Source organism: Ailuropoda melanoleuca, chromosome 2, assembly GCF_002007445.2.
Source record: "Ailuropoda melanoleuca isolate Jingjing chromosome 2, ASM200744v2, whole genome shotgun sequence".
Lineage (NCBI taxonomy): Eukaryota > Metazoa > Chordata > Mammalia > Carnivora > Ursidae > Ailuropoda > Ailuropoda melanoleuca.
In genome coordinates, this window is record NC_048219.1 from 143,380,024 (window position 1) to 143,389,320 (window position 9,297).

The following is a 9,297-nucleotide window of genomic DNA, read 5'->3' on the forward strand; positions in this document are numbered from 1 at the left end:
CTTTATAAACCTTTTACGGGTAAAAAAAAAAAGTTCTAAATGCAAATGTCTTTCATGGAAAGTAAAAGTAATTTGTTTTTCTCATTAGGTGCCAGATAGTCAGCTAACATGGGGATGACAGATTTTGAGATCTACGAAATCAGAGCCAGCTTTCTTTAACAGAGGACTGCTAGCTGCTTACCTTCTCTATCAAAATGAGCATTCCAGTCTAAGGTTAGGTACAGATATACAAATGTCTGCCTGGTTTGGGAATGGTTCTGTTCGAACCCTAAATATATTATTGAGAGGATTGCAACACATTTAGTTTAAAACATACACACACACACACACACACACACGCTTATATGCGCACACGCACGCACACACACACTGTTACAGACTACACTGTAATTAAAGATATTCATCACCATGTTCATTTGAACTGGTACAATAAGAGTATCTCACACTGTTTCCCTTCATTACTATGCAAGGCCAGAGCTTATATTTCTTGATTTGGAATGATGCCAGAGAGTCATTTCAATATTTGAGCTTTATACATTATTATTAATCATGATGATGATGTACTTTTCAATATTCATGGTACTTCGCAACAATTTTTATTAGCTGTTTCTCTTAACAGCTAAATCAGGTCAAGAAAAATAACTACTACTCTTGCAGGCGAAGAAACAGAGGGACAGAGAGATACATGACTTCTGGGTCACACACAAGGATCATTGGCATTGCTGGTATCAAAACCCACCGTCTTGTATTTGTACATCCTGACACTGGGGTTCTTCTCACAAGTTCTCTCTCTTTTTTTTTTTTGAGAATAAATTTTCACATTAGAAACTTGAGATATATTCGGGAAGCTTAAAAAATACCATCGAGTAACACAGTGTTGGGCACATGATTGGTTTTCAATAAATATTAGCTAAAGAAATGTAAAAATATTCGTTGGCGCCTCAAAGCATAGGGTTTTAAAAATAAGGCTTTGTTTGTGTAAAAGTAACATATTTTGAGTTAATTAATGATAATTGGAATAGGACACCAGTTAGTGGGTAAGTTGGATATATTGCCTGTTTTGGAGTTAAGTGATAAATCACTGCAGGATAATAATGAGAGCATATGTCTCCAACAGCTTTTCAGTAAAGGTGTGATGTTCTAAACGTAAACTAGTGGACCAAAGAGATAGTGAAGATTTATTTGCTTTCTGTTGGCAGAAATAGATTTCTTCCCTTAGCCTAATAATGAGGATGCATTAAAAATGTTTATACAATAACCTCAGTTAAAATTATAAAAAGAAAAAAAGTACTATAATTAAAATGCCTACAAACCCCAAAGGGCCATCTCAGCCTTAAATTAATATCATCGAGACAGATTGCATCCCACGAACCTAGCTGTTCCCTGTATATGGCAGAGATGTGACCATGGTAATGCCATATTGCTTGTGGCCCCTGACAAGAGAAGCATATTATCCCATCAGTTAATCTGTACCCATCAGTGTCTTTGTGTTTCACTATCATATTGCTTCGGAAATGTCTGGATCTGGTGTCTTGACAAATTCTAATTTAGGAGGTTTAAATATAGCTCGTTCAATTTTTGTTCAAAAAGTATATAACATTCTAAATGTTTCTTTCTTAAAAATTATGTTGTGCAGTTCTGTCACCCTTCAAAGAAAATGTCTAATCCACAGGAGGAATGCTGAGCTCTGTGGTATCCAGAACAATCTTTGCTCATGCCTTCCTATTGTAATGACCAGGCAAGCTGGATGCTCTCTATGTCATTGAAGGAGAGCAGGATAGACATTTGTCTCTGTTTTTACTTTTAATTTGTATTGAAGTATAATATCCTACAATGTTATATTCGTTTCAACATTTGTCTCCATTTTTAGACTGTCTATCAGATCATTCATCATGGGACTGACCCACTTTTTCACACTTCTTGGATTTGGAATAATTTAGTAAAATTAGACAAGCCAATTTGCAGTTTGTTTTTAAAGGTATTATTATAGGCAGTACTGCGAATCATAATTCTAAGCTTAACACAACCTGCATGTATGCAGTGAAAATGTTTTCTAACTAGACTTGATTGTTTTGATTCAATTCCGACCCTTTGCCCTATTTGAATCAGCTTTGGCTGTCAAAGAAGCAGAGAAGGGAGGAACTCTGGGCCAGACAACATAGCCTTTTTATGCCTGAAGGTTTGGTGGCTCCAGGGTGCTTGAGACAGTCCTGTGTTTCTTGGGGCAATACTGTTATATCCTCATGATGAACTTGGGATTCGCTCAGCAAATGCTTATTGAGTGTGAGGCACAACACCAAATCTGCTAAGACCTCAGAATAGAATCCTTGTAACTAGCATCTGTTGTGCTCTCATTAACTAAATACGCTGACCTGGGTTTGGGATGGCCCGAACCTAAGGTCCTGGCGGAGAGATACCACCCCGAGGACGCTGGCAGCTTGGAAAGAGCCACATTGAAATAAGGCGGCAGGGGTCACCCGTGAAACAGGCGTAATAACAGCACTCTGTTTATCATGTGCAGTAAAATATTGGGCAAAAGAATGTATCTAGGCTTGTGTGACAGCAGAGCCTACTTGTCCCCGTCACCATATCATCTGCTTTGCCAGCAATACATTTCCAATGACTGAGCACATTATGCACAGTAGGCGGGATTAGAATGTCTTCAGGAATCTTTAATGCCTTCCTATCTTGTGAATGGTTTCCTTGGGCAAATACTGATTTCAAAACACGTGCTTCCTTAAGAGTACACTTACTGTGATAAGCACTGAGTAATGTACAGAATTGTTCAATTACTATATTGGACACCTAAAACTAATATAACTGTATGTTAATTATACTGGAATTAAAATTAAAAAATATGTGCTTCTTAAATACACAGTTGTTTAAGGGGTGATCACGTGAAATGGGTATTACAACTTTAGTTTTTTCTGTATAACCATCGTCTCTTCCTCCCCTGTACCCCACCCATGCTCAAAAGAAGAAAGAAATAGAATCATATTGACACACAAAGAAAACAAAAACCAAACTCCCCAAATGGTTTGGGTCACCTACTCTTGCAAAGACTTGTGGCAATTCTCAAATCTGGAATCACTACTAACTAAAAGGAAGTTCTTCACCTCTCCCCCATCCCCCCACCCCAAGTATTTGCATAGTTGTAAACAACATAAAGTCAGTTAGACACTTTCAGTAAAATGGCTTTTCTTTTTTTGGGGGGAGGGGCAAACGGAGAGGGAGAGAGAAAATCCCAAACAGGCTCCATGCCACTTGTGCAGAGCCCATAATGGGGCTTGATCTCACCACCCTGAGATCATGACCTGAGCCAAAATCAAGAGTCTGATGCTTAACCGACTGAGCAACCCAAGTGCCCCGGTGAAATTGCTCTTTTAATTTTCAAAGTCTACAAATCATAAGGAGGGCTTTTTGCTATTGTAGTTATAACACTGCAAAAATCGAGTGAAGCATAATAGCAAGAATGATAGCAGTAACGATAGCTAATACGTAGTGATCATGCACTATGTGCTAGTTACTGTGCTGAGAGCTTTTATGTATTTGCTTACTGAATACGAGCAACTGTGAAGGAGGCAGTATACTTAGCCGCATTTTATGGATGAGGACACTGAGGCACAGAGGGTTTAGTACTTGTCTATGATCACATAGCTAGTAAGCGACAGAGCTGTGTTATGGACCCAGGCAGTCTGGCTCCAGACCTTGCATCCTAAATACTCAACTATTCATACCCTTTTTGTAAAATCATTTAAGTACCTAGTTTTGCTTATGTTTTACTAATCTGGTAGCTCACCAAGAGGAAACATCTACATGCATACTCGTTTCTTTTGGGCTTAATCTTTCTTGCTTAAAAAGTTCCCTTGTGAATCCATGCACATGGTAAGAAATCAAAACTGTGCAAAGAATCCAGGGCAAAGGAAGTCTCTCACCCAGTTGTGTTGCTTTCACTTTCCCCAGCTGGAGGCAGACCTTGTCCCCAATTTCTTGTGAATCCTTCTAGAGGTATTCTGTGCACATACAAGCTTGTATTTCAAATCACTTTAAAAAAGCGGTTGAAGTTTCTACACACTTTGAAACAACAGCCTCCTCACATCAGTGACACCAAATGTGTCCCGGAAAACCAAGAGACCCAGACACAGATAATCATATTCAGTTGGGCATATGGGCTGGGACACTCAAGTTCCTGCTGTCCCTAGCTTATGGGAAGCACAGCTAAGAAGGTTATAAATGTGACATGTTTAGTCTACCGGGACCCAGGTAGACATCGTGCTCAGAACCCTTGGCCATTTGCTACTTACAGCACCACCAAAGAGGGCCAACAGAACCTGCTTCAAAGACAATCTGTCCCAGAGGAAACACATACATTTTTTTTCCAGTGGGGACACCAAATTATAGTTAAGATGAGGATGTGTCATACTTACCTGGCAGGGAAAATACCATCATCACGAAGGTGTTTTTCCCAGGGCGAGGCTTATCCATTGCACAAAGGCGACGCTGACCTCTGCAGTTTCCCCAACTGTGGGAAACTCAACGGCATAATTTGCGGTGGAGGACTTCTTCACACTTAAAAAAAAAAAAAAAAGATGTGTCTTTGTGTACAAATCAAGTTAAAAAAATGGAAATTTAAAAAACAACTCTTTGTTTAAAAAAAGTGTATTTTCATTGCTCTAGCAAGCCTACTTCTAGAAATTTATCCAAAGACTCAGCTACATGGTTGTTCATGACAACCATTTGGGGACAAACCAAAATAGCCAACAACTGAGGCTTGGTTAAATAAATTACATTAATTGAATAGAAAGTCACCTAACCATTCAGAAAATGAAAAGAATATTAAGTGATACAAAAAGTTGTTTACAATACATAGCTAAGTAGAAAGAGCAATATGTAGAGAAGGATGTACACAGAACCACATTATTTACTGGATACGGGGGGTGTAATACGAGCGAGACCAGGGGCGAGAGCTAGTGGAATGATTCACAAAAATAGTAACCTTTTCTAGGTGGTAATAGGCAATTTTGATGGAGGCTTTTCAGTGCTTCTTTAAAATCTAAAAAACTTAACAGTGAATACTTTGCAGCTTTTTTGAAAATAAAACGATTTTTTAAAAAATTTAAGAACAATTGATAAGCTCCTCAAGAAACCAGTTGTAGATTATTTACTAACCAGGTATTTAAGTAGATTTTTCTTGGTTATAATCTAATATTTTTTCAAACATCTGCTAGCTTGTCTCTCTCCTACCTTTGAAATTGAACCCCTTCATGATCCACTGATTAAAGTAACATGTGACCCCTTCACAATGTCTTCGGACTATTATCTGGCAGGCAATTCTCATTTCTAATTTAGATGTGTTGCCTGAGCTTTGCTGAAAAGACCCCAGAATCTTTCAGTTAATAGTGACAGTGAACATTCACAGGACTGTCACCTGTGCCTTGAACCAGGCGAAGTGTTTTTCTAGTGGGCTTTCCCAGAATCTCTAAGGGGCACGGACTACCACTGTGTTGTCTTTACAGATGTGGAAACTGAGGCTCCCAGAGGTTAAGTAACATGCCCAAGGTTATAGAGTGGATAAAATGGAAGAGCCATTATTCCACAACTTGGGTTCTGACTCAGTATAAAAAGCTATGCTGCCCTATAAGACCGTGCCATCTCAGATTTGATGATCGGAGGTTTTTAAAGCATCTTATAAATCCCATTTTGTAGACAATGAAATTGAGCCAGGAAATGGGTGATGTATACATGCTCAGAAAGATAATCCACGGAAAGGCAGATACAATCCAGCATCCCCAGGGTCTTGTCTCTGCATTTAGGGCTAACTCACTTTTCAGGAGAACATAAACCACCCCAGTGTCCTGCATGGCACTGTGATGACATAAGGGGAATGTGATTTTTGAGCCACTCAATAATGGAGGAGATGGAAATCTTCCCACCTCATCTTGCTTATTACTGATTGTGCGCACAACACTCACCCAACAAGATCATTTTGAAGAGATGATTACTTCAGTGTGCCCAGGCCTGCAGGACGTAAGTACACGGGCAGTGGTGGTAAGAGCTATAATTATTCTTAATGGGAAAATATGCAGGTAATGACTTGGACGATCATGTATCTGTAATGTATGAGTTCCAAAGCCCAATGAAGTAATTAAGCAATCTGCAAACATGCAGGGGCGGGGGGGAAAGCCGGAAATGAAAGAGAACCAGAATAAGGTTCCTTTTGAATAACTGGCAAACTTTCTGAAAGGGGAGTCATAAACAGAAGAGCTCTTTCTAATCGATCTGTCCATCTGTCTACCTGTCCATCCTTCTATCCATCTTGCTTGCTTGGTCTCATAGGCAAATATTTTTCCATCTTAGAGTACTAAGTATTTGTCGGGGGCCAGTTTTTCCAAGTTACCAGCTCGAAGGATAGCATTTGTTCTTTCTGGATTGTGAGTTTGCGTATAGCTTTAGCCTTATTGAGTGCATTCACGTATCTGAGACCCTCTCTTGCTCGAGAGCAGTAGTAGGAGAGCGCAGGAATAGTCCCCACAGATTGGAAGCTCGGAGTGTGAATTCTACCCCCTCTGCTCCATGGTTGACCTTGCTAATCACGCTGTTCTTTAGGGTGATGAATCTTACCTCATGGGCGGGGTCCAAAGACTAGGAGAAAGTGCTCCATTGTGACAGAGCTGTGAGGGGTGTACCTATTAAGAGTAGCCATTATTATTATTAGAGTAGGTTTCTTTCCCCTGCTTTGTAAATGAGGAATCCGAGGCACAGTGATTTGTCCTAAGGCATAGAACTGGTTGGAGGCAGAAAACTCAGATTTTCTGCTTGTTTTGAGTTCAAGGTGGTGTGTTCTCAAAAAAAGAGAGAGAAAGAACAAGAAAAAAGAAAAAGGAGAGGGTTTGGTGCTTGATCTTGGGGATGCCATAAACCTGGAGTTGGTCCAAGGATCAATAATAAAAGATTTTCTAACAATAGGCTCTTTGAAATGGTGGGTGTAGAGAAACTATTTGTAAACATGTAAACCAGTCCAATCAAAGGGGGTACTTTTGAGGAATACTAAACCAATATATTAGTCTTCTGAAGGATTTATGGAGTAAAAGGCAGGGAGGAAATGGCCAGATTAGGGCTGTCCAGGGAGCAATTAGCAGCACTTACCAACTATTAAAGCACTTTGTCCTTAGAAAACACAACAGAAATTTAGAAAGAAAGGGCTTTCTTCCCCCGCTTTGAAAATGCAGGCTCTCTGATGCTTAAAGCAAAAGTGTTGCTGTGAATTTGCAAGAGGTTGTCCTATGATTAATTCATGCTGTAGCTTTTAAGTTTCTGTATAGTAGTATCTTGGGTTATGATTTTTTCACTGTCACTAACAAAGCAGCTTCAGGCCAAGGCAGGATTTTGGGCCAGGAGACTTTGAGGAGCCCACAGAAAATGTTGAGGGATGTTAGCGGTGGCCCAGTAGGTGGCAGCCTCCCCTCTGAGTTAATGCCTCACTGTTCCCCAGCAAGAGACTTGGGAGCAGGGAGGGCGGGGGAAGCTTCTGGCTTGATTTTTTAAAAAAAAAAAAAAAAAAAAGGCTTTTTTTTTTTTTAAGGTTGGGGAAAATGGCAAGTAAGGAAGGTATGGCATTAAAACTTTTTCCTCTCCTATTAATGTTGGATAATAATTTGCTGGCTTCTACATACATTTAGATAAAGTGCTTCTGATTTAAACCTGCGCTGTTTTGTATGATGCCGTGTCAAGATGCTACATGTTTTTCCCACTATTGAATATTCTTATTATTTTGCTAACATTTTGTAAAAGATGCTGGCTTTCTTTAAATAAAAAGGCAAGTAAATATACTACAAGCACAGATAAAAACTTAGTTTTTTGGGGAAAAAGTTTAATTAGTGTTTCTTTCCATCTGGGCAAAATAAGCAATTGTGAACACCTCTCCTTCCCCCAAGTACTTGCGAGCACTGACCTATGGTTTGTGGCTGCAGTCACTCCTTTTGGAGCCTGGTGTCCTTACCTTTCATCCTGGCGCTGAGTTGTTGTTTCTGGGTGAGACTGGCTACTTCCTCTGTTGCATCTGAAGTTGTAGGTTCAGCCTCTTAGGCTACATCTCTATATTTCTTGAATAAGGAAAAGGAAAGAAGCTGAGTGTGTGTGTGGGGTGGGGAGGGTAAGGAGAAGAGCTAACATTCATTGATTCCTTATTTTGTACCAGGCACTGTACTGGTTACAAATATTATCTCATGTAATTCTTTTAAAAAAAATTTTTTTTATTACATTGTGTTAGTCACCGGTTTCCTATGTAAAGTTCGATGATTCNGATGTAAAGTTTGATGCTTCATTAGTTGCGTATAACACCCAGTGCACCATGCAATACGTGCCCTCCTTACTACCCATCACCAGCCTATCCTATTCCCCCACCCTCTCCCCTCTGAGGCCCTCAGCTTGTTTCTCATAGTCCATAGTCTCTCATGTTTCATTCCCCCTTCTGATTACCCCCCTTTTCTTTATCCCTTTCTTCCCCTACCGATCTTCCTAGTTCTTATGTTCCATAGATGAGAGAAATCATATGATAATTGTCTTTCTCTGCTTGACTTATTTCACTTAGCATTATCTCCTCCAGTGCCGTCCATGTAATTCTTAAGTGAGGGGGCTGGAGGGGATGGGAATGGGATTGATACTGTCTCCACTTTTGGATGAGGAAAATGAAGGCTTAAAGAGATGAAGTAACTTGCTCCTGGTCACTCAACTCGTAAAAGCCAGGATATGAGATAGAAGCTTTATGTCAGGGATGTTCAAATTCATTTCTAATCCCCTGACTCCATTTTAAAGGTGTATTGGCATTTACCCTTGAGCTATGTAGAATGAGTGCTTTGTCAGCAAAACAAACCTATTGTGACTCCTTTTGCCTTATTGTGATATATGCATTTCATCTTCTTCAAATTAAAACCTTTAAAAACCAGAAATATGCAGCCCTAACTCTCAACTTGAACCTAAACTACTTTTACCCTAGAATTCAGATTTGTGTGGGCATCTCTAAGGGACCCAGGGGTGCCTGGGTGGCACAGCGGTTAAGCATCTGCCTTCGGCTCAGGGCGTGATCCCAGCGTTATGGGATCGAGCCCCACATCAGGCTCCTCTGCTATGAGCCTGCTTCTTCCTCTCCCACTCCCCCTGCTTGTGTTCCCTCTCTCGCTGGCTGTCTCTATCTCTGTTAAATAAATAAATAAATAAATAAATAAATAAATAAATAAATAAATAAGTAAATAAAATCTTTAAAAAAAAACCAAATAAAGGACCTGGTGAGTTAATCTT

General features: G+C 39.8%; 1 pseudogene; it reads left to right on the forward strand.

Annotated features, from left to right (window-relative positions):
- Positions 1-4,419: 4,419 nt before the first annotated feature.
- LOC117801274 lies at positions 4,420-4,566 on the forward strand (annotated as a pseudogene).
- Positions 4,567-9,297: the final 4,731 nt, after the last annotated feature.